Below are 25,949 nucleotides of genomic sequence, written 5' to 3'. Positions count from 1 at the left end.
CTACCCCTGAAACCCCCCCACCTGCTTCTCCGTGCTTGGCTGGAAACCGATTGCTATTCAGCATCATGAGATGACTTTTTTTTTTTTTTTTTGTCATCCTGTAAAATTCAGACGATCAAATCTTGCTCCATAACAAGGACGGAAATGTTTCTGCAGCAATGTTTTGCTCGGTCTTATCTCTATCAAGATAATATTACGTTAAAGGTGAAAGCCTCTTTAGATCTACACCCGAATGACCTTTGGATGGGGAATTAGAGTAAAGATGTAACAAAGATGGACAAAATGACTACATATCTACATTGTTAATCCATTTAATCTCCCATCCCATGTTCCCAAGTCTGTTTCATTACATTTTCAGACTAACAACAGTTTCTCGTGAATGACAGAATTATTGATATAGCCTCAAACTAAATTAAGTCAAGATGCTATCACTTGGCTCTGCTATGCTATGGGCTATTATCCTGTAATAGAGTCAAAACATCCAGCACAGTGTTTAGTAGTCTGGCTTTAGATGTACATTTCTTCAACTATATTTGATAAATCAGGTGTGTTTAATCACACAAAGTTAATATCATTAACCAGGGTTGCCAGGTTTCAGAAAAAAAACTCCCCAAAAATACCAGAAAAGAGCCAAAAAACAGGGATGTATATTTTTCTTCTTTTTCTCACCTTTCACATGGAAAACAAGGTCAGTGTAGTATACACAGATTTCTAATATACAAACAATATCCACTCCATAATCTCCCTGATCCTTCTCCCAAATCCCTGAACATATCTTAAAATAGAAATAGTTCTGTACATCAGCGACGTTTTGTCTGCACTTCCTCTTTGTATAGAAACATGTTTTGGGAAATGTATTGCATTTAATTTTGTTCTAAAGCAAACGACATCCCAAATGACTTATTGCGCACTACGCACTTACACTATGCACTGTGTACTCTACACTCTAAGGTTCAAATTTTAGAAAGGTAGATTGTCTCAAAAGGAACATATAACTGGTTTATACTAACTATACTAAGCTATAAACCGTTTTATATGAGTATAAAAGATTTTTTTGTCATCAGGCACCATTGGATGGTAGCCCCGCCCCTTTTCCTCTACATACAGTAAGCAAAGCTGCAATATTTAGTGCATGAAGTGTCCAACATTCTACACTTGTTTTCAAGTGTAGGAATTCTTCTTGTTGGAATTTTTAGTGTGAACATGTGGTTTACAGGGGCAGCAGTGCTTAGCATTGTTGCCTCACAGCAAAAAGGTCCTGGGTTCAAATCCCTGGTTCGAACAGGCAGGGGCCTTTCTGTGTGGAGTTTGCATGTTCTCCCTGTGCCTGCGTGGGTTTACTCCGGGTACTCCGGTTTCCTCCCACAGCCCAAAAACATGTACATTAGGTTGATTGGTAATTCTAAATTGCCCATAGGTGTGAGTGTGTATGGTTGTCTGTCTATGTGTGGCCCTGTGATGGACTGGCAACCTGTCCAGAGTGTACCCCTGCCTTTCGCCCAATGTGTGCTGGGATAGGCTCCAGCAGATCCCCGTGACCCTAATTAGGAATAAAGCGGGTATAGAAAATGGATGGATGGATGTGGTTTATAGTATATATATATATATATATATATATATATATATATATATATATATATATATATATATATATATATATATGACGCAGTAAAGAATAATAGTGCATAAATATACAATATGGGACGTACCTACGATCTCGGCAGCCACCATTCTGATGAGAAATTGGGACCCAGGTGATTTGGTCATTAGCTGTCCAGTCTGCTACTCTTCTAGCAGTAAAAAGTTCATAGATAGAGGGAACAAAGACAGGATTCCTGCTGATTCGATGGGATTCAGTGCATGTTGCAGTTCTCATTTTTCACTACTAGGTGCAATAATAATTCTACAGCTATGTGGGGCCGGGAGCGCAGTAAGAAAAATCTAGAAAGTTGAGCAAAATAATAAAATGTAAGTTTGGCTTATTGTAAGCAGCACAAGCATAGCACTTTGGGCACTCAAAGAAGTTGATTAGTATTTCAGCAGAAATTTAATTGTAGAATTGTTTGTGATGAAGCTCTGCTCTGTGACCCTATGGACAAGCAGCTTTAACAGTAACATAATCATAAGACAGTATATTTTATTATCCCATTATTTAATTTCTGTTAAACTAATAAAAACATAAGAAATCATGTACAGTGCATACAAGCAAGCAAGCAGCAACAGTAGCAGCCAAAACACATGTGACACAAGAAGCTTGTCACTCTCTAGTGGAATTCTGGTCTGGGTCACGCTGAGCCAATCCCAGGAGCACTGGGTGTGAGGAGGGAATTCATTCATGATGTGATGTCCATCACAAGGCCCCATGAAGAAACACATTCACACCTAGAGGAAAGTGGATACAAGAAGAGTATAAGAAATGCCACATGAACAGCATCACAAGCAAGGAATAGACTCCGGGAATCAGTGATCCATTGTGCTACAGTGTAAGTAATACACACACACGCAAGAAAAGTGTAGCAGCCTGATGAACTTTGGGGAAAAAAAAGAATACAATAGTTGCAACCACAGAAAAAATGCAATGAAAAGTGCAAACGTTTCAGTCTTTGACTATCCTCCGTTCCAGTGACACAATATAACTTGTTTAAGATTTGGTCAATACCATTATTGCACCAGCACACACACACACACACAAAAAAATAGAACATATGCAAAGAATCACTATGTAATGAAATTATAATAGAGTTACATTTTATCAATCCAGTAGAGAATATAGATGACGTTCGTTGAAGGTATGCAAGTATACACTGCTTCACCTCTTTTTATTTCAATTTGGGGCAACAAATATGAAAAAAAAAGGACAAAGCAAAATATAAAAAGCCATTCCCGACTCCATTTCCGCTGTAATAAAATCTATTTCTTTTTCTTTTGCAGAATAAAAACCTATTATGACCAGCTCAGCCCTTTTCACACCTCCCCCCCTGCCTCTTTAACTTCTTTGCAAGGAGAACACATCATCGAAGCCCAGGTATTGCTTTTCAAAACTCATCCATAATCACACTTTAATTTATTTTTTTCACTCTCTGATACATTTCAGATTGGACATCAGTCTGCATGATTACCCTCAATCAACTGGAAGGGATGCTGCATCTCTGCGTTTCCTCATCACCACTACAGTAAACTGCTACAGAGGTGACTTATATGAGGTATACAGAGGTATACAGTATGTGAGCGGCTCGAATATGTCACCTACCCTAGTGAATAGGCTCCTTAAGAGATTACACCACTATTCTTTCTCATCTGGATTAATACGCTCCGGACTGAAAGCATATTTATCACACTAATTAGCAGCTCAGAGATGATGGCTTTTAATTTCGCTTATCTGCGGCATGAGGCAAAAAAAAGAGAGTCATGCTCTGCATGTTAAGTCGATTTCTAGAACAATAATCATTTTCAGGTTAGCAAAAAGAGTATGGGAGGATCAGCATCTTAGTATCAGAAATCTAATTATTAGGATTTGATACAGTGATGATAAAAATATGATCTGATCCCGTGATGATGAATGAGTAAAAGTGGCAAAAGTTTAATTTCAACATAATGCAAAGATCATCAGCATGCATTTCAAAGAGAGACGTTACCAAATGTGTTGAGTTATACAGATTAAGCGTTCATTGATTTAGTCTCTTTTGGAACACTTTCACAATCCTGGACAGTATGTAATTCTTCTCACATTCTCCCGATCTTTACGTATCTTAAAACAGAAATATTTCTGTACATCAGCGATAATGTCTGGAGTTCCACTTTGCCTCTGTTTGGGGAAATCTATTACATTTAATTCCAAATATTTCTGTAAAACAAAAGCGGCATCCCAAATTGCATTACTATCCACTATGCACTATGTACCCTACAGTCTGGTGTCTGAGTTTTAGATAGGTTATTTCTCAAACGTTTTACGAACTGAAAGTATAAAAAGCTTTTTATATAAAGTATAAAGGATTTTTTTTTCCTCATCCAGCGCCAGTGACTGGTAGCCCCACCCACTTTTGCTACATAAGCAGAGCTCTAAGCATTGAAGTGTCCAAAAATCCATTTCTTTTTTTATTAATCAATTTTTGTTATTAATTTTGGTTATGGGGATTATGAGGATGGCTTCCCTGATTTGGCGTCTTTTTGAACACTGTCACAGTCATGGACACTATTTCTATTTCTACTGTTGATAACATTTTTATCATCACGTTCAACAGCTGATGAACTAATGCTGAACCAAAGTTTTATTGAGACCATTTTGGACTACAGATTTATTTTTAAGTCTGCTTATTCCAACTGAAAAGGATTAGAGATCATGCCTAAATGCATCCGGTTAATTGGTAATTAATTTAATATACTATGATTCAAAAATACAGAAGTAGAAGTTATGTTCCATATTAATAAGGATTTTTGCCTGGGTGGAGTTTTACATGTTCTCCTTCACACCCAGAAAGAAGCACAACAACAAGGACCAATGATGGAACTGTAATTTGTTGTTGTTTTAATCATATTTGGTATTCTAAGGAAACACGGCATATGTTTAACAGTTGGCCATCAATGAGGCAATGCAATATAATGCATTGCTCAACCCTAAAAGCTTCATTATTGAGTTATTGATAGATTAGATTTTAGTCTTGCGTATAATATCACAACCAGATATAACCCCCAATAGGCCCAGCAGGATGAACACAGGAGATTTGGCAACAGCTTTTGCAGATAGCAGAGATTTTACCCGAGCCAGCTATGCAGTCTCAGCTGAGCGGTCACTGTTGAAGCCGAACCAAAGGGAGTCTGTGTGAGAAATGAACAGAGGAAAGCTAGCTAAAAAGAGCGGTTTGGTAACAATGGCACAGAAAATGGAGGATAGAGAAGTGTGTTGTTCTTAATCTGTAATGTTTTTTTATGATGTTTTTCTGAGCAATCAAGTCAGCCAAGCCTGCTTGAGTATGGATAGATGTGTTGATGTGAGCACATGCTGAGATAAAAGTAAAAGAAAGGGCTTAGAGGAGACACAAGGAGATGGGTTCCAGAGGACAGCTGGTTAGGCACTTAGTGTGGATAAGCTGAGACACATCAGTGTCAGTCAGAGGGGGGAAGCCAAGGAAATAGCTGCTGATGGCTGCCACCATCCCCTCCAAGAAGCTGTCGAAGCCAAGGAGATGGGGTGGTGCAGGTGAAGGAGGATGAGAGCTAAGGAGGTGGGTAATGTAGAAAAGAGTTTCAGGTGTCAGTTGGTCTTTTCCCAAAGAAAAAGAATATATTTAATAGATCCCTTGATTCTCAGGTCATTTCCTCTTAGCCCTGGTCTGTTGTGTGCAGCGATCCATGGAAGACCAGAATGGGCAGAGGACCCAGAATGTGAAGGAGCATCAGGATGGTAATGGATGCAGCTGAAATTACCAGTATCTGTTGTTATTGTTGTTTGTTTTTCAGCTGCTCCCTGTTTGGAGTCGCTACAGCGGATCATATGATCGGCATGTTTCAACTGGGCACAGGTTTTACACTGGATGCCCTTCCTGACAAGTTTATCTGGGCTTCGGACCAGCACTGAGAGTTAACTCTTAAGTGGCTGGGTTAGCGCCCCGCCTGGGAATCGAACCCAGGTTTGATATTAGCTTTTATATTAGACTTAAATTAGTATTTATATCTGTCCCTAATGAGCAAGAGGTGATTATGGCAAGGAAAAAACCCTAATTGCAAACTCCAATCTCTAGTTATTCTCATGATCTGTTGGAGTTTCGTAGAGTTAAATAACAAAATCATCAAATTCCTAAATTAGATGACAATATCATCAAACCCAGCTGCTTGTGGTCTGTGTATGTGAATATTCTTGTCCCACAGGTCCACGAGTGCGTTGCTATCTTACAGCATGGATGATAACAGCGTGTCTAGGTCCACAACAGACTTCCCCAATGGCGCAGATGGACTGTAAATGATAATGATGTACAATTTAAAATAACCTACATAAGTAATTGCAATACAAAGCAGAGAACAGAAAGAATTGAAAATGGAAGTTAGCTTCCAGGCAGTTCCAGTGACCAACTGGGACAGAAGCAGCAGTCCTCTGATGTGAAATAAAAATGTGTGACTATTGCACTTCCTCCGTTGAATTAAACTGAGTTAGGAATGAAATAATTGCAGTGAAACGGGGACACATAACTGAAAGGGAAAGCAAAAAGAAAAAAGAAAAGAGTATACAACTGAGTATGGTGTGCTGTTTAATTCTTAATTCGGATTGGTCAGAAAGTGTTGATTCATTTCCCATAACAGTAGCTCTGACAGTTGCAAGGTTTATATCAACGCATTTATTCTATTATGTTACAGTAATAACTTAAACATGTGACTTGGCATTCTTTAATAAATAATAAATGCTAGTGTTGGCTAGCATTTATTGCTGTAGGATAAGAGGAATAAATCACTTTGGGCTGCGCTGTTATTGTAAAATACACAACTTCAGGTTGGAAAGATTAACTCTGCTTTATGTCAGGCCACATCACACCACCCCTTCATTCATTATTCTCATGAATTATTCCTTACTTTAAAGGAGCTGGGGCAGTAGTTTAATTTCCAGGTCTAAAAAAAAAATCTTTTCAAAATCCATTAACAATCTTTTCCATTTGTTACAGGATCAGATCAAGTTAATTTCTCTCAGTTCCCTCTAATATCTGAGCCACCATCTTGCTGGTATTGGCCCAGTACTGATACTGGATTTCATTTATTTGTTTTAGTGCTAGGACCATACGGAAGGAAGAATAATTCAATAGAATATAATTCACTAGTCACATAGTCAGGTATACAGCTGTTATGTTTTTCTTTCAATCTATTATGCACTTATTATTAAAAGAGATTATCCTGAATGTCTAGTCTTTTTTTCTTTTTTTTTCCCCAAGTATTTTTTAGTGTCAAACTTCATCCGGTTGTATTATTTCAGAATTTAATAAAAAGAGAAAACAAACCTTGCCTATGGAGACGGCATATAATATTGATGTGGCCCACATAAAACGAACAAGAATACAGCACTGTGTTCCAAATGTGCTTACTCCAGACGTATCACACACTCGGAAACTGACGAACTGATATTTACACTACACTACGATCAAATAACCAGTGATGGCTAATATTAACATTTTTTCGACATAAAGTTTCCACTTGACATTGTTTCATTTCTCTTGAAATTGCACGTTCTTGTAAATTAGACAGGTCTCGATTTTCTTTTTCAGCGGTCACAGTGCCTATGATATATTAGCCGGTCTACAATATTGTTTATTGTTATATCTGAATATGTGAAGCAGCATGCTGTGAATCCTGATGTCTGCTTGGGTATTTGTGCTTGTAGTCATGTGTGTATGTGCACCTTGATTCATTTTATACTCTACTAATATTGCTTGAATGCACAGATCTCCTGTTTTTTATTTCCAATATGACATTGAATAACTGGCAGGAAAGACGGTCTTTGGCAATTAAGACAAACTAACAGAATTAGAGAACATATTGAGCTGTGTGTGTTGTATGCAAATATGAGTATATTTTTAGAAAAGGAACTGAAAGGCACACAAAAAAAGGTATTTCTTTAACGGCCATGTCTGAGAGTTAGCCTGAATTTAACTTGGCATAGTTTCGTTTCCGCTCTGTGATTCTGGCACACATCGAGTGAGCGAGAGAGTGAGAGAGAGAGAGGGAGAGAAAGAGAGAGAGAGAGAGAGAGAGAGACTTTATCAGACACATCCACATGGGTGGGTGAGCAAGGTTTTCATTTCTTACCCTCCAATATCTTTAATAGCGCTAAAGCATTAAGAACATCTCATCTACATAAGAGTTTAGTAGCAGTTTTGAAAGGATTCACTGGAGCAAGAATCTATGTGGAGTCAAGATCATATAACTGTCATGAACCAAGTGTTGATGTGTGAACTAATTAAGTACCTCATTCCCTTATGGATATTGTGCATCAGAGCCATTAAATCTGCGATTTATTCCGAACACGCCACTGAACTCTAGGCTATTCTTGAACACAGACTTCAGAAGAAGATCTAAAACAGACTTTCTTGAGCCAAGTTTCTGATTAAACTAGGACAGTCTGCGTTGGATGTTTTTCAGAAAATCTAATTTCGGCATCAAGCTGACATGGACATTAAAATGTAAGCAGCTTAAAACTAATCAGTTCGGAAAAAAAAAAAAAAAAAAAAAAAAGCAGATGGAGTTAATGTGCATTTCAGATCAGGTCCAGGACTCGGGTTAACATTTCCAGCTGCTAGCGAGCACTGATGCTTAAAAGATTTGAGAGAGATGACATTGTGAGAATGATCAACGTGATACAAACTTATACGAGCCTTTTAAAACAGACCTTCAGATTTTATGTCTGATGGTTGCTTGTATAGATCACGTACACATGGTACAAAGGTGAACTTCGATCCTTTAGTGTGTAAATGTTTCATCAGCCAAACCAAAGTTTCGGAAAAGCTTTGTATTTCACATGCATATGGTGAAGAATGCCAATCATCATTCATCATCATTAGAAAAAAAAAAAAAAAAGTATATTAACCAAACCAAGCAGAAATTCACAAAGGGGCAATGGTTTATTATATGAATCCAAGATATTGTGTGTGTAAGCCATGCAATCACTCAGAAATGCAATATGTGAGGAATTAGTAAAAATGTGCTGGCGATGCACAACAGAAAAAATAAGCCCATGAGTCAGCAGGCCTCCTCTCTCCTCCCTACAGCGTGTGAAGTGGCTCCGCATTGTTTCACTGCCACATGTTTCCAACACCTGGGCTTCTGGGAAGAGCTCGACATACTCGACACACTCTGTTTTTGTCATTACCATTATGTCAGCATATTCCTGGATGCAAGAGGAAATATGAGCCTGCTGATGACTGTGGTGGCATAAACAGCATTCAATTCATACTCAATGGCTTTGGTGTCACATTGAGAAAAAAAAGAAAAGCAAGTTTGCAGAATTTCGAAGACACACATATATATATATATATATAAGGAATGTGACATTGTCATTATAACAGGGTGACTTGTCATCTTCTGGATAAGAGAGTGTCTGCTGTTATTTGGTTTGGATTGAGTTGAATACTGTCGATGCTTGGACCCCACAGATCGCTGCTTGCTGCCTGATATGTAACCGCATACTGCTGTTATACCGCTTTGCCAACGCCCTTGATAATGTTTAAAAGAGAGAGAAAAGAAGAAGAAAATATCCTAATAAAACATGCTCATCTGGGATATTGAACCATCTTATGCTACAGAAGAATGTGCATATGAAAACAGTGTAAGGCTGTAGATAATCCACCATCGTCACTGATGGCACTCGCAACTCTGCCATTACTCACATTACACATCGCCATCTCATTACTGTAGATGAGGTTATTAGGAAATGAGCCATTAGGTCTAATGCAGCAGGGAAATGGTTTGTGGCTACACTCCAGGTGCTCTGTGTCTGAGTGTGGATCAAGAAGACAATGTTAGGAGGCTGAAAAACAAAAAAATATGTTTTTACACACTGCCATGGAAAGAAGCATGACATCTGTGGTTAAGACTCCAATGTCTGATTAAAAAAAAAAAAAAAAATATATATATATATATATATATATATATATATATATATATATATATATATATATATATATATATATATATATATAAATTTATAATTAAATGATAAAAATCAGTTAATTAACGGTAAGTCTTTAAAAATGCTTTTAAAATATTTTATCCTCAATTTTATCCTCCAAACCTTATGATTGTAAAAAACAAGGTCCAATTTTTTTTAGACACACAATGGCTGATTAATCAATCAATCAATCAATCAATCAATTAATTATTCTATTTATTTATTTATTTATTTACTTACTTATTTTTACAGAATCTTCAGTAATATTTTTTTCCCCCTAGCCTTTCCTCACTTCACAACCATAAAGACTGAGCATGCATTATTATGGTATTAATTCAATTGTAGTCAAATTATGTAAATTATTCTTAATGTATACTGTGTGGCCCCTGATCCTATTACTGGATAACAATTCAAATTCTAATAGCATGAAGATTATCCAACTGCACAAATAACATCCATATTATAATATTTTGATAAGAGGCTGACATTAGATGTTAAATCCCCATCTTAACAATATCGGAATCAGTGAATAATTATTTTAACGGAAGCTTAATTCAGCACTTGAACCTATTAAATGTTTTCATCTGGAATTCAGAATACGCTTTGTGCAAAGATTTGATATTTTACGTTACTGATTGACAGTTAATTCACTACTATGAAAGTGAAATATAAAGAGCATCATTTCCAGCTTTGGCACAAGATTTGTTAATGGAAAAAGGAGTGACGGCATCAATCAAAGCCATACTACTACATAAGACATGCTAGTATTTTACTGACACCACCGTTCAAGCTCTTTGTAGAATCGTATACTAGCTGTCAAATGTTTAGACACATTAGATGTGTCTACAATCACCAGCCACTTTTCTCAGACTTCAAATTTTGTGAGTCTGTGTTCACCATTGCCTCAGATTCCTGTTCTTGGCTGACAGGAGAGGAACCCATTGTGGTTTTCTGCTGCCGTAGCCCGAAGCGTTTTGGTGTCCTGTCCTTTCTGAGATGCTTTTCGGCTCAAGATGGTTGAAAAATGTGGTTGTTTGAGTCTCTATAGCCACCATGCCACCTTTGAACCAGTCTGGTTATTCTCTTCATTCATCAACTGCTGCCCATAGGATGAACCTTTTCCCTTCATTTTGTGTAAACTCCAGAAAGTGTCATGTGTGTGAAAATTCTAGAAGATCTTTACTTTGCGAAATACTCACACCAGCCCATCTAGCAACAAGCTGAAATGTTTTCCTCAGTGTGATGTTTGATGCGAATATTAACTGAGGCACTTGACCTGCCTCACAATGCTGACACATGACTAGCTGCTTGGATGATTGGACTTATTGAGCAGGTGAACAGGTCTTCCTTTTGAAGTGTCTGGTGATTGTATACATAATCTACAAAACATTAGCAACCATAAAGTGTTGGCGGGTTTAAAGTGACTGCTTGATGTCGGTGACCTTTAAGGTTGTTGTGTCTATAGATACTATTATTTTGACTGTCTAGTTGTTGTCCTTTGCCTGCTCCCTGTTTGAGGTCGCCATGGTGGATCATTTAATCCACATATTGTGATTTGGGTACTGAATACCATTCCTGACACAGCCTTCCTACATTATCCTGGCTAAATTGGTTCACTGGCCAGGAATCAAACCTGTGCCGTAGTGGTGAGAGCGCAGGATCCTGACACTGGACCACCAGGGAAGACTGTTCATACTCCAATATTCAAATAAACTGTTACCAAAGTATTTCAGCTTTCAGATACATTTTCCTCTGCCTTAGTCTCGTACATCTGACAGTATTGTGGATTGTGCTTTATAAAAGCTGGATGTTTCCTGTTAGACTGAAACAAAATTTGCTGTCCTGAGAGATACACACTGAGCAGCCCGTCTTCAGTTTTCCATGCAGTGATGTTATTACATTGTCCTTCAGCAGGGGGATAGTTTTACTGGGTCTTTTCACAATTCGGGGGGGGGTGAGATAATGTTTGCATGGCATAAGAGCATGAGAGCAGATCCAAAAAATGCAATGATTATCGCAGAGTCAATTTCACTAATTAGTTTAATCAAAGGAACACACACACACACACAAAAGCTTGAAATGAAAACATGCATCATGGAATATGTTCTTTGTCCAGGATTTTCAGAAATTCTTTGGCTGCTTGGCATGAAATTAGAACTCTGAAATCTCAAAGAGCTCATTGTCTTTCCTTTCTGTCGCAAATCAGAAAACTCCTCCACATGCAAGCGACTAAACAATTCAATTACAGGGGGGAAAAAAAAAGTCTTATTAATATTAATATTAAAACTTCAGTAGGCTTTGTGAGGGCCAACAGTTTGTTGTTGAAGAATGAAAAAAAAAGAGAGAGAGGGAGAAAGATTTGAGATAATTGAAATCTCTTAGATTCGTCCAGTCTTTCTCATAAAGCAGTTTCTCTCACTGATGCGAGAGCAGAAATACGATTAGAAAAATAACTGCTTATCATTTCAAAGGTTGTGTGTGCTTATGAAAGGCTTTAATTCCACTTTTATGAGAACTCCAATTAATAATGAAATCCTCCATGAGCTCTGTGATCCGAAATCCATTTTTCATAAAGTACACCACCCAAGTTTCAGTGTGTTCTATAAATACAAAAAAAAAGAAAGAAAGAAAGAAAGAAAGAAATAGCGACGGTTAAATGAAAGACATGAATAATTTTTTTTTAATGAAGTCCAAGCATGAAGCTTTTAAAACAAAACAAAAAAAACAAATCACTATCCTTTAAAGACAGTGTCATTTTCTTAAAGCGCTCTGTTAAAAGTATAATTTATAAAATTAATTATAGTTATTTGTGAAAAGAACTTTAAAAATGTAGATATTTATTTATTTTTTTAATTATCAGTTGTCACTTGAATTTCATCCAAGCATCAACAATAGGAGAAGTTGGTGGAAATGTTCTAAAATAAAAGGCTCTAATAAATAAACAAAACATTATTTGGCCAATTGCGTACTGTGTAGGTGTGTAGTTCATATTTAGACAAATTACAGCAAAGGTTATTACATATATTCTTTGCTCCCTTGTTATAGCATATGAAAATGATCTAGCTGTCTGTTATGTACTGTAGGCTATGCTGAATTATTTACTCTGTCTGAGTAAAATAAAATCAATCAATGTGCCCGGGCATCAAATACTTATAGGATTGGATAAAGACATGATTCCTGCCAGCTCCTGGTGCAGCTTGTGAAAATCCTCAGCATGGCCAGTTCATAATCAGTCTTGATGTTTGTCAGTAATTCTATTTCTTCATCGTCTGTTGCCACGGGGGGTTTCTCTAAATGCCGATGGACAGCTTGACAAAGTGACTAAATATATACGTCATGGGAATGCTCATCGATGCTATAGTAAACAGGAAGTGATGCAACCTGTACAGTTCATAAACACAAGAACTAAATTCTACATTTTCTCTTTAATCGCAATCGTTGATGGCTGAGCATTTGCGCCACATGCAAAGTAGCATTCAGTACAATTTTGGAAATGACATTATGTTGTAGATCTTATTTAATTCAGTTGAAATAAATAAATTTAAAAAGAAGTGTTTCATATTGCAATACATTACGAAACATAGGACTAGCCGTTCAATTATATAAAAAGTAATGGCACCCTATAAAAGGAGGATGTCTGACATGCTACAGCGGCTGAGCTGCATTTTTGGGTGACTGGCATTTATCATGTTTATTATGTGAGTACAAAGAAAATCAGCTTTTTTGACAGGAATTTTTGGTGTTGCTCATAAAAACGTTTACACACAACTCGTAAAAAAAAAAAAAAAAGTAAAAAAGGTGATTACTTAATTAAGACTCACTTCCTGGTATTGTGTTTTTGGCACATGGCTTTTTTTGTGTGAATTCCTGTCTTTGTTCCTAAGTTATGATTTTTTGTTTTCATGAAATTTTTGGTCTATAATCTCTGAAGGACCTTTTCCTGTTCTTTTGTAATTGTCTTGCAATTTTTTGCTAACACACACCGAGCACAGGTCACTTTGAAAACACTCTCTAACTTTTTCTCTCTCAGTCCGATTTTCTCACGTCCATGACTTCCAATATATTTTCTTTTTTTCTTTTTTTCCCCCTGAAAGTCATGAACCTTCTCTTTGTGGAATTAATGATATGTGAGTTGGATCAGGACCAGACTCTTTAACATTCTGTCTATATGTCAGTGTCTGCTTGTGGGTGTCCATGTGTTACAGATTGGCTGTCTACCAAAAAAAAAACCTGAATTGAACGATACTACCATGCAAACCCTCACCTGGTTTCCTTCCTCGAACCTCCTTCCATTCTGCTGAGAAAAATAAACTATGATAAGCACTGGGCTAAATGGATACAGAGAATTTGTCATGAATATCATTAACCTAATCCTTTCAGTGCTTCATCTGTTTTATTTAAAATGAATCTATCAGTCTTTCCTATTACAGTTTCAGCAATTTCACCTCAGGCTATAATAAAAAATTAAGGTTTATTTATTGCACATTAAACAGCAGTTTATTTTGACCAAAGGGGATTTACATAGTTTCTAAATAATATTACGCACAAAACTGGAAAGAGAATGCAACAAAGTTCATCAAGATAATATACTTTCTAACAGCCTATCTAAAATAGAATTAAATATACAAGTAAGTGTTTATTTATATTATTACAATGGGAACTTTATCACTAGTCTTAAAATCCATAGGAGGACTACATATGCCAACTGAATTTCACATAAATGACGTCGTCAGCTGACGATACATTGATGACATCTTGAATTTATTCACACAGTAAATGCAAGGAAGTCAACTATGATTGAAAAATCTATTATAACTACAATGTAGTCCTTTAAAAAAAATTAACAATAAATCTTATAAAGCTACTGGAGATTCCTTCCAAAAATGCTAAAATTGCAGAAACTTCACCAGATCAACAATTGCACACTTTTTACATTCATTAACATGGAGCATCTGTCACAAAGTACAAGTCCTGTTCTCTACAGAAACAATGATGTAATAAAACTCAAACTCAAAATGAATATAAACCTGCGATACGAACTCCACCTACGTCAGAGCTGATCAATTCAATGCAATCAGATTACAGTGATATATCAAAGGCCTGAAATCCATTTAACTGCTTATTGTAATGAATCATGCTCACAACGTCTACAGTATGTGTATACTCCTCAAGAAATGTTATGTGATTATTCCAGTCTGTTTACTGCAGGTTAATGGCTATGAATTCTCTCTTTCTGCTGATGCTAACAGTCGTTCAAATGCCTTTTTGGGACTTCACGTTGTTTTAAAGTATCATGATGTGCTTTATGAATGAATTAATAATAGCTTGACCTTCACACAGATTCTTGTTGTTTCATTAACATGATCTAAATGTTACATAGCCAGCTAGCTAGCCTATGTTCCATGAAAGTCACTATTAAATTCAAAAAGATCTTTGGTGTACAATTTGTCCATTTGCACATGCTATTGAAGTGAGGGAGCAGGAATTCGGAGAGAGAGAACGAGCAGGTAACGAGGTCTTATATGGTCTTAGATGCCAGAGAGAGACAGAGGTCGAGAGTTGAACGAAAGAGAACCAGAGCTGAGCAAAATCTTTTCCATTGATCTGAAGCTCAAAGAAATAATAATAAAGGAAAAGACGTCTGCACTGTCCAAATGCTTCCCTCCTGCATCCTCATTGTCATTTTCATGAGCCCTTAGAACAGAAATCATATTTCCATGATATCAAGGAACTATGAGAAACACATCAACCAGATTGTGACGCTCCAAAATTGTTCATTTTAAATCAATAGCACTTCAATCAAAAATGCTACCCTCTTGAACTAACTAATTTAGTAACTAGAGAGCAATTAATAGGAATGTAATCTGTGATTACAACAGCTCAGGACAGCACACAATTATTTACATACAGCTTACATCCTTTTAATTAACAGACTGAAAAGGCACACACTTGTTGTCTGATAGAGAAGTCTTGTGTGATTGACTTGCCTGCGTTATGACTCTTTACTAATCTGTCTTTAAATATTCTTTTGGATTATCCCAGTGTGTTTGACGATTGAGCCGTGGCAGTGTTTGCCATTTTTTGAGTTTGTATTAATACATTTCTGCACACAGATCCTTACAGCTCTAGTGATTCTGGTAAGCCACAATAAGAATGAGGTAAGACTGGACCTGAAGAGAGTTTAAAAAACAGCGTAATTAATAACTATGATAATTCTGTTGTTTTTAATTTTCATCTCTCTTAGCCCATGCTGAATCTTTCCCCATTGACTCTTCACACAAGATTGTACTCCCACAAATTCAGCACTCATCTCCAACAGAAGCTTCCCACCAGGGATTACACACCACAGGGCCGTGAATTCTATTATTTTCCTCTCCATCTGGCCAAGAACTTCCCTGTCCTCTGGATGACATCCATTTTGTATCTGCAACAGAGCTGCCTGGACTGAAATAAGGGCATTTCATATTGAGCAGTCACTTTTGCTGGGCTTTGTAGTAAGATGTATAACGGAGGGGGGGATATGAGCCAGCATGTTATCAGAGTGCAGAGTCCAGTGAGGAGCCTGTCTGCAGCCACACACAGAGCAAGATCTATGAACTGCCATACATCACTTCCCCTCCACCCAAAGAGCACCAACCAATTCATCTTGGTTTCATTTCTCAGTGTCAAGGTTGACATTCAAGGTGTTTGTATGACTTAATGTTTCTGTTTAGCTTTAGTAAGCTCAAGCAGCCATGCACTGGATTAGCCCAAGGCCCTAGAGACTCTACCAAAAAAGGTTTTTTACTTTCACACTAGACTTATTATAGAGCAAAAGTCTAGACTTTTAAAATGTATATGTTACATAAGGACCTCAAAGGCAGACACTCCATATAAACAGATTAAAAAAAATAAATGTAAGCATATTTTTCTCCAGTGTCAGTGCTTTGTGAGAGTCAGAGTTAAATGTCACCATCAATGTAAAAATGAGAGCAATGGTCAAACAAATATTATCCATGTTAGGGATAAATTCAACGATTGGTAACAACAAGGCAAAGGTCAAACAAAGAAATTCAGAAGATAAACGATATAGAAGTTGGCAAGACTTTGCAATTACTGAATGTTTCACTGTGTTATATAAAGCCTGTAAACAAGACCCTTCTATAGTCACATATACTTTACAGCCTTGTGAAATTCTTTTATTTATATATCCCAGTTTGTTAGGAAGTTGCGGTCAGAGCACAGGGTCAGCTACGATACAGAGTCCCTGGAGCATGGAGGGTTAAGGGCCTTGCTCCAGAGATCAACAGTGGCAGCTTGGCAGTGCTGGGGCTTGAACCCTGACCTCTGGTCAGTAACCCAGAACCTAAACAGTTGAGCCATCACTGGCTGAGGTGATGCTTTAGGTGGATGTGACACTGGGATAAATAATAAAATGATAATGAGAACTCTCACTTGTTTTGCCATCAGTTTTGATAACTTAATAAAATCAAAATATTAGATTCCTTTATCTCCTCTAATGGATGTACTAATGAAGTCATGTGCTATGACTACAGTTCAATTTAAGTAGGTTTAGCTCATCTGTTGTCATTATTATAATAATCTAATATCTATAAATGCAAAAGTTGAAACTGTGCATTAAACAGAATATGGCCTTTCCAGGGCTTTGTCAGAGTTCCTATGATTCATACAGATAATTATTTCAGAATATCATGTTTATATATTTCATATTGGCCTTGACTGGTATTCCACAGTGCTTTTAGTTTAATAAAATTTACAATAAAAAAAGATCAGAAAATCAGAATTCCAGGCAACTCAGATACACCTTTGTGGCAAACTTGACATAACTGCCCAGGCAGTGTGTATGTCTGTAGTTAATTCTGAAGTCTGATAAATGATGTACACATTATATAAAATTGAACCTGGATGTTTTTTGTATGAGGACTGCAAGTTTTATACAAGGATAATGCGAGGTGAATGAAATAGAACCTCGATTGTCAAACCTTCTTAGTGTAAAGCTCTCTTTGTGAATATAAAACCCAAACATGTTTAAAATGGTGATAAAATTGGTATTTTCAAATGGATTCTACATTTAAAACCTGGACCTGGAAAGTTCTACAGTTATTGTTTAGTTGTTCTGTTTTTCACACTAGAAGCACCTTAAGAAGGTAAGGAATAGAATAGAATAGATTCTATAAGCTAGAATAGAACTTAAGCTAGTGATTAGTAAATTTAGCCTTAAATTGTACACTAATCTCCCGTTTATCGCGGCGGTTACGTTCCAAACCCACCCGCGATAAACGAAAAGCCGCGATACACGGATGCCACCCCCAAATGCTTTTTTTTAAATTATTTAAGCCGTAAATGACCCTCCCACACTCTTTAAACACGCGCGGAAAACATTTGTAAGCATATAACGAGATGAATTTTGGGTAAATTCGTAGAAATATCACATTTATAGTGAGTACTGTATGTATGTATGTATGTATGTATGTATGTTCCTTGACAGAAGCCTCAGAAGGTGCAGAGCGTTTGGGCGACATAATAGGGCTTGTAGAAAAACCGTAAAAATACAGCGTACACAGAACAAAACCAAACACTCTGGACAGTGACACGTGAAAAACTGGGATGCTGGAGAATTCTGCTTCCCTTTCCCTAACTAATTAAATGAATGGGGCATTCCGATTGGCCAGACTCGTTCCTCCAGCCGTACTGTATTTAGATTTTCAGCATCCCTGCACCGCGCTTTCCTACACAACACTATGCTGTACAGTATTTGATATATTATTAACATTTTACTTTATTTTAATGAATGTATATATTTTGTAATTAATAATTATATTTTTATTAATAAATTACCTTATTTCAACATAAAAACAATTCACTATAAGGCTTGCGGATACCGCGATATACCGGGAAAATCCGCAAAACTGATAAATAAATAAATGAGTTATGTTCCAAATAAAAATCTGCGATATACCGGGACCACGATATATAAATTACCAGTGTAAGTGGTAGACACATGTTTAACTGTAAAACTGTTTAACAGCATCTACTTCTTTTAATAGACGTTGGACCTCAGAACCACGAGTCTAGAAAGTCTAGCGAGGAAGTTAATATATGTCGAGCTAATTATCTGAGAAGAATTTTCCACTCTAACACATAGCTATGAGATCGGCTATTTTTAGATGACATAAACACAAGGAATCTGTACGCAATAAATGAGTACACCTTTTCATTTTACCTTCTCTCGCTCCAAATCTGTGCTTTATGGTCAAACAACTCATGTCAGGTGTTACAGCTTGTGGATTATTGACAGAGAAAAGGGCAAAGCTCATCATTAGAGTGTGCAGACACACATAAACTTTTTAATTTCCATCCGCAAAGGTCAGTTGTCAGAAAGTATTGAGCTGGCCAAAGGTGAGGGAAACATGAAATAAAAACGGCTAGCTGGGGAATATACTTCACTATGAGGTTTGTGTGTGCGTGTGTGTGCGCCACTGCTGTTCTTTTGAGTTATTATACAAAGTCAAACAGTTTGCTTTCGAAAAACACTCGAGTGTAGTCGGAGGAATCAATTTCAATGAACGGAACTGACTTAAAACATTTCTGTAGCAAAATGAAGGAATGTCTACTATCTCCATAATTACACTACGGCTAAATATTCCTCAAAGGTGAAACGCGCGCAGCACAAAATGAATTAGTGTTAATGTATTAATGGTGTACTTTCTATCACATACAGCAAAAAAAAAAAGTTACCGTGAAATGTGTTCTACTGTGTATGTCATGAGGAAACCCTTCTTCCTGAATTAGCAACAAGGAAAGGGTGAAAAGATGGAAAATTCTCAAGCGGATAAAGAACTTTTACGAACATAGCAGCTGAGAAGGCTTCATGATAACTGAATGTCAGCCGGTGCTTTATATAGTCTGTTAGTTTATAGTTAATGAAAATGAGAGCAGCAGCCAAACACAGAGACTGGCAACTGAACCATTTGAGGGATAAGTAGTTGGCAAGACTTCGCAATGACTGAATGTTTGACCGTGCTTTATATAGTCTGTAAACAGGAAGTTGAGTTGGGTGTAAAAGAAAAAGAGATACTCTTTATTATATATTTTTTCCCTTTTTCTTCACATATGCCAGTTTGTTAGGAAGCTGGAGTCAGAGCACAGGGTCAGCCATGATACATCACCCTTGGAGCAGAGAGGGTTAAAGGCTCTGGTCAAAAGCTGAACAGTGAAACTAGAGACTCCATCCAAAAATGTTTAATAAACACATCTCCCAACAGAAAACCCTTCGTAAAATGTATTTAGAATCCCCCGATTTGCCTTGCAGCCAGCAACTACCTTTCGAGCTAGGCTGTTATGGAAAACTAATGACCAATCAGACAGGAGAATTCCACAGCGCCGTGCTATAATGCCCTTTAATGCCTTATTTGAATAAGCATATTATTGTAATTGATGTTAGTAATTATTGTGCACTACACATTCTCACTATAGGCTCTGATATTCCAGTTGAATGTAATTACAAGTTCCGGTTTAAATGACCACATAAAGAACCCGACAATAAATTATCACTGTATTACACGTCAAGTGCACGGAGTACATTCTAAGGTCACTGCATATGAAAATGGAAATCTGTACTTTAATTGAAACACCTGCAGTCAAGCAACCTTTCCAGTATTCTTTCATGCTCAGCTACAGTTGTGTTATGAGATAAGGCGTTATTCCCTCCCATGCTTCATATCCGGGGGGGGGGGGGGGGGGGGGAGTTGGGCATGAATAGTTGGTGTGACAGCCAGGTACTAGCTTGCGATGGCAGCGTATTAATCAAATGCACCTCGCCTAGAAAGGCGCACTAGAAAGCCGTAACGCCGCTGACATGCTGACAGCCTGATAACATTTCACAATGTAAATGCCAAACAAGAGAGAAAGAGAAGTGGCAAGAACTTAAAGCAGGAGACAGAAAACAACTCAGTGCCTCGACAATTTTTTTTTTTTTTATATATATATTAAAACTGTGTTCTGCTCCTGGCATTGCTCCTTATCATGAAGAGAATAAACAAGCACGAGGAACCAAATACAGCAAGCGCACTGTCTTCACACTGTCTGTGGAGTCAAAACATAATGTACAGAGATGCCTGAGCACTCGTCTGTTTCGCTTACAGCTCAGTTAAATTCATTTAGAATTTTATCCATAAAACATTTTGATTTTTATTGCTTTGTATCATAGATAATTATTTGTGTCATATTTAATAATGTTAAAAACCAACAATTGAATATGTTTGATATATTATGGTCATTTCAAACTTCATAATTTTTATAATAATTTATATTATATCAATAAATATTATACAGTGAAGTGCATTGTTGCATTGAATTTATTTGGTCCTTTTTATACAATTTCCCAGTTATAATTTTTATGGTTTTGCAGCACAAACTGTCCTTCATTTTTTTTTTTTTTTTATTATTTAATATGTTTGATATATTATGGTCATATCAAACTTCATAATTTTCATAATAATTTATATTCTATCAATATTATATAATGAAGCGCATTGTTGAATTGCATTTATTTGGTCCATTTTTCAGTTGTAATTTTTATGGTTCATCTTGTTTATTCATTCATTCATCTTCAATGAGCACTTGATCTTGGTCAGGATCTCGAAGGATCCAGGAACAGTGGACACGAGATGGGAATACACTGGCTGGGATGCCAATTAAATTATATTTTAAGACTTAAACTTTACTTTACATAATGACTCATGATGTCCCTGGGCACCTCATTAAAGTTCAGATCTCCCCCAAAACAGTATGCTGCATTTGTACTATTCCAATGCTGAACAATGAAACCAAACTGATTTAATGTATTTGGAGGTAGATGTGGGACAGAGTGACATAAAAAAAGTCATGAAATAAAGGGTCGTTAAACCTTACGTTTCAAAAACACAAAGGATACACTCACTACTCACTTTATTTGGGACACTTGCAAGTAATTATCCAATCAGCTAATTACATGGCAGCAGCATGATGCATAACACCATGTGGGTTCAGCTCAATAGCTTCAGTTAATATTCAATCACCAGAATGGGGAAAAAATGTCATTTCTGTAACCTGGTTGTTGATGCCAGGCTGATTTGTGTGTTTTAGAAACTGCTGATTTCCTGGGATTTTCACACAAGAGACAGAATGGCTGAAAAGACAAAAAACACCCTGTTCTGCAGATGGAAACACCTTGAGCTGACAGGATGGATAGAGTAATTCACATAAGAATTCTTTACATTACCTTGTCTTGTCTTTATTTGTCACTTATACATTACTGCACAGTGAAATTCTTTCTTTGCATATCCCATCCTTGGAGGGTTGGGGTCAGAGCACATGATATAGCACCATGGAGCAGGGTGGGTTGTGGATCTTGCTCAAGAGCCCAACAATGGCAGCTCAGCGGTGCTGGGGCTTGAACCCCAATCTTCCAGTCAACGACCCAGAGCCTTAAACACTTGAGCTAACACCCTTTACAACCATGCTAAGCAGAAAAGCATCTCAGAAAGTACAACACCTTGAGCCATGAAGCAAATCAGCTTCCACTTCTGTCAACCAAGAACAGGAAATCAGGCTATAATATCCATGATTCTACTGATAATGGAGGTGATGGTGGTAGTGGGAATATTTTCTTGGCACATATTAAGCCCCTTAATATAAATAGAGCTTTGTTTCAATGCTACAGCATGTATATTTACAGTACAAACTTTTGTGTCTTTGTCAATTTTTAATTATTACCAAACCAATTAAACTGACTTTTTTTTAATTAAAGTAAGGGCAGATGTTTCCTTGTCTTGCTGTTCTTTTCTTTTCTCTTGAAACACACCAAACGCCAGCTCAGAAGCCTCCAAGGTCTGAAACGTCAGCATGTTCAATTACTAACACAAAATGCTCTGCTCTTGTAATGAATGCCAACTCTATCACCCAGACACACATGCGCACACACAGTCACACAAACACACACACACACAATGAAAGTGATCAAGAGGGATGTCAAGTTGTTGTCTTCCGTCACCCAGGCACCCATGTGGGATTGTAAAACACCTGTTTCTCTCCTGAGTCCATCCATCTCTTTCTGCTTTCCAAGGAGTCACATAGCACAGGAAGAACATTAGTGAGATGACTTGAAGAGAACAAAACTGTAACCACAAACTCAATCTTACGCAAATGTACAGGAAGTAGACAGATAGGTATACTTTACTGATCCCAGGAGGGAAATCAAGTCTGATTTCTGTGGCATCACTGGATGCAGGTCTGCCTGATTTATCCTGAACCTTTTCTTCTGCTTGATGCTCCTGTACTTGATGATGATGAGGAACGTTCTGCAGCTCTGCTCCTTGCACATGCAAACCTTAATATCCTGAAATCAGTTTATACCCATATCTCTGCTGGATTAGATTAGATTAGATTAGATTCAACTTTATTATCATTGCACAAAGTACATGTACAAAGCCAATGAAATGTAGTTAGCATCTAACTAGAAGTGCACAGTGGTATATTTATAATAATTATGAAAGATATACAGCTATGGGGGAGATATATACAGGAATATTTATGTACAGGGGTGCAGTAGTTATTATAAATAGGATATATATGGTCTATATATATGGTCTATCATGTAGAAAGTGCTGTTGTTATCATAAAGACAGTCCTGTGTTCATCTCTACACAATAAGCACTATTAGTCTTTACTCTTCTATCACTGTATAGTGGAATGATTTCTAATCCCAATATCTGGTGTCACCCAGAACAGGATGGGTTCCTTATTTGAATCAAGGTTTCTTCCTCATGGTGTCTCATGACGTATTTCCTCGACAGTGTCGCCTCTGGCTCGCTCGTTATGGATTTATATCTACATCCAGAATTTGGGAATACCTATTTTTAACACTGCAGTACAAGTAACATAGAATTGGATTGAATGCAAATGAAGCTGTAAGAAAAGCTACAAGCACTAAGCCGTGAAAATCTGTATTGCTAGACACCAGACAAGCGCTGACCTCTTCCTGACCCTCAGAGTCAACGGACATAAACTCTGTCGTGCGATTCAATGTTCTTCCTTTCCAAACGCTTCGCTGAGCTCTTCCAAGAACTTGCTTTCAGCAGTAGGTGTGAATGATATTCCTTTAAGCGCTGACAGCTTACACGTGCCGTGTTCCTGCAGGTATCTGTCACACCGAGGCGTTCTCCTTTCCCGTCCTGAAACATCTTCACGTTCTGTCATCTCCTTTCGGCAATAACAAGATGGGCCACCATTAGATGTGACAGGGGAATGTGCAATTACAAAAAGTGCAGGACTTCAGGCTGCCATCGCCATCACCACGGCAAGGCCCGTTACTATGGCAACATCAATCTGGCATATCCGTGTTCTTTTCTCTTTTTTCCTTCAACGGTGGTGCAATAGAGAGAAACTGCGAAAGGGTGTTCGGAAAAGAAAGAAAGAGGGAGGGCTTTGTGTATTAAGCTTTAGTGAAGACTCCGAATGAAATAAACAGTGAGGGAAGAGCATTTTTATCCATTTTGAGCTTTCACAGCATGGAAGTACAAAAGAGGATGCCGAACAAAGGCCGCACGCAGGCCGTGGACTAAAAAGGAGAGATGTGTCATACAGCAGTAGTGGTGTGTGCTGAGCTTCATGCCTCGAGGGTCTGGAACAGCTAATCCAATCTGCTGACACACTGCTGTGTAACTGCTCTCATCCCCAAGCCGGCCGAAGACACAGCTGCTTCTCGACACACAGCCAGCACAGAGCGGCGCCCTGCGGTCAGACAGCACGATCTGCTCCAGTGACTAACAGTGTGTGTGTGTGTGTCTGTGCACGAGTTTCAGAATTCAGAAGTTCACAAAGAGTTGAACACGTTCTATTCTCCAGTTCTGGAAAACAATACACATAGGACGCCATTAATTCGTCTGGATATGAAAATCGTTATCATGATGTCTCTACGTGGCGTACTGTGTATGGTTGTGGACGTGACGTATAACATTCGAAAAATCTGTTCGTTTAAACTGCTAAGTTTTCCCAATTACCCGTACAAATTAGTGAAACTTTTCAGAAGCCATGTCATATTAATGGAAGTAATTAAAGAATTATGAAATACGGTTACAATGATATTAATGAGAAAAAGCTAGCCAACTGAAAACAAATAAGACTAATCAAGATTAAAAAAGCATGCTGCGGTCACTGAGCTGGAGTATAGTGATAAGTGAGTGACCTGGTATGTCATCACACATCATGACTTCTTCTGACACAAACTTCTCCCTTTTCAAACCTGGCTTTTCTTTCGGCTTTTCCCTTCAGGGGTCACCACAGTGAATCATCTGTCTCCACCTATGTTTTCAGGAATTTTTAAGTTCACTTTGTCTTTTAAAAAACGTAAAGGCAATTCAATTCAGTCACGGAGCAAAATTTCAAAAGCTTTTTTAAACCATTTATACCTGGAGTCAGGGTGGAAGTATTAGATTATGCATTATTTTATACACAGAGTCAGTGTGTATGTATTAGATTATGTATTAGAAGTGCATCTATATAGACTTTTCTAGCTAGAACATAGATCAAATCTTTTCTAACCAGAATCAGTGCATATTTAAATGTGAATGAAATAAAACTTCACTGTAGATTACTTTACACAGCATCATAAGCATTGTTTACAGTGAGAAAATCTTTCTATAGAGGCCATACTGTATGCATAAAGATCTGAGATGTTTTTGAAAGTATTTATGAAAATATATGACAGTTTATAGGCATATTTATTATACATCTATAGTTTGATGAAAGTATTTATTACACTTTATTACCAAGCAATAATTCCAAGATGAGTGTAATAATTTGTAGATTATTAATCGATGTAATATCAGCGCAAAGTTAGACATATTTTAAACAAAAACGTTTACTAAATCAGCACCATTTCCCTGTATTTATTTCTTTATTACATTTTTCAATTTTAGATAGATAGATAGATAGATAGATAGATAGATAGATAGATAGATAGATAGACAGACAGACAGACAGACAGACAGACAGACAGACAGACAGACAGACAGACAGACAGACAGACAGACAGACAGACAGACAGACAGATAGATAGATAGATAGATAGATAGATAGATAGATAGATAGATAGACAGAAAAGCCCATTTTAATGTTTTATATGATTTTATAATAACCAGTTTGCTAAAATTTATTAAAATGCTTCTCTATAGTCCATAATAAACCTAGCAGTAAAGTGTAATGTATTGATTAATAATGAAAGAAAAACATGTGTATAATGCCTAAACAATGCATTATAACATGA

The 25,949-nt window shown here is 37.2% G+C and overlaps 1 long non-coding RNA gene across 1 annotated transcript in view; it reads right to left on the bottom strand.

Annotated features, from left to right (window-relative positions):
• Window positions 1–2,262: 2,262 nt before the first annotated feature.
• Window positions 2,263–25,949, bottom strand: part of LOC131362850 (uncharacterized) — a 76,768-nt gene continuing 53,081 nt past the window's right edge. The window contains exon 5 of the long non-coding RNA XR_009206246.1: window positions 2,263–2,382. This is a non-coding gene — a long non-coding RNA (uncharacterized LOC131362850). The remainder of the gene's footprint in view (window positions 2,383–25,949) is intronic.

The sequence above is a fragment of the Hemibagrus wyckioides genome, linkage group LG12, assembly GCF_019097595.1.
Source record: "Hemibagrus wyckioides isolate EC202008001 linkage group LG12, SWU_Hwy_1.0, whole genome shotgun sequence".
In the NCBI taxonomy this organism is placed as follows: Eukaryota; Metazoa; Chordata; class Actinopteri; order Siluriformes; family Bagridae; genus Hemibagrus; species Hemibagrus wyckioides.
This window is presented reverse-complemented; position numbering and strand designations above follow the sequence as displayed.